This window comes from Crocodylus porosus, unplaced genomic scaffold, assembly GCF_001723895.1.
Source record: "Crocodylus porosus isolate Cpor-Errol unplaced genomic scaffold, CroPor_comp1, whole genome shotgun sequence".
NCBI lineage: Eukaryota > Metazoa > Chordata > Crocodylia > Crocodylidae > Crocodylus > Crocodylus porosus.
In genome coordinates, this window is record NW_017728951.1 from 39,760,743 (window position 1) to 39,762,164 (window position 1,422).

Consider the following 1,422-nt stretch of genomic DNA (forward strand, 5'->3'; position numbering starts at 1 on the left):
GACATAGGCAGACTAGGTTCTTCGGGTGAATCTGATATCTTTTATTAGACCAACTTAAATAGCTGGAAAACAATTATTAAGCAAGCTTTTGGGTTCAAAAACCCTTCAGTAGGCTAAGGAAGTTTCAGCAGTTGGTGTGCGCTCTTCCTGGATGGAATGAAAAGTAAAGAAGCCAGAGGCTGGTCTGGTATGCATACAAGACAGGTAGTCAGTGAAAATGTAGATTGAGGAGTCAATGGGTGAGAGACATGACGGGGGTGGGGAAGAGAGAAGGGAATAGTGGAGAGATACCTGGGGAGTCAGATTCTAGTGAACAGCATTTTCAGCTAGTGTGTTGTGGGAGGGTCTTAACATGACTCACTGGGTAGCAGCCCTCATTCAGGCAGTTAAACAAACAACACAGGGTTGTTCCTGTTTTATAAGTTGAACCGATTCTGTTTGTCTTCCCACACACATGGAAGGTTAAATAGATTTAGCCAATCTTGACTCTCTGTATTTTAATTACTGCGATCACAAGGTGGTGAAAAAAGGAGATATTTTTTTATAGTAGGTATTTTAAACTTGGATCAGGGATACATGCCGTTGGCTTTTTGTACTTTGACCTGGCAGTTCAAAGTTGTGCAAATCAACCCTCTGTACCTCTTTACAAAACTACAATATAACATATTACAGGGGTATAGGTTGTGGCTGTGTTGTTCTAAGGACATAGGCAGACAAGGTTCTTTGGGTAAATCTGGTATGTTTTATTAGACCACCAATGAATTCCATCCAGGAAGATCACACACCAACTGCAAATGCTCCCTCAGCCTGACAAAGTTTATTTGTACCCGAAAGCTTGCAAAGAAGAATTTTTCCAACTATCTGAGTTGGTCTAATAAAAGATATCAGATTTACCCAAAGAACCATGTCTGCAGCATAACATACTGCACTAGAGTAGGTACTGCTTTGTTGCTTGCATGTTGTATTGTGCTTTGGAAGGCAGACTGGGCTAGTGATTAGTGCCCAGGACTGGTAGCCTAAATCTAAACCTCATTCCTTGCTCTTACCCTAAAATCACCATATAAAATCAATGTCAGTCAAGTTAAACTTTGCTTTAGTTACTCCTAGTTTGCAAGAGGGAAAACTTCTAATTTCTAGTAGTTTGAGTTTGGCTTGAAGCCCTGAAAACATGAGGCTTAATAGGCTTCTGAAACATGAGGCTTAATAGGCCTTTAAAAATGGGTTGGCATTACTTTACCCAAATTCATAGAAGACCCATAGGAGGTCAGGTTAAATTTTCAGTGTTCTCTTCTCATTCTAGTCTATGTAGGATTCTAGGTGTTCTTGTTTTAACATAAACACTCACCTTTTTTTTAAATCTAGCCTCTATGATACAAAGCAGCAAATGCTTCCACAGGTGTGGTGTTTACTATTAGTCTATAA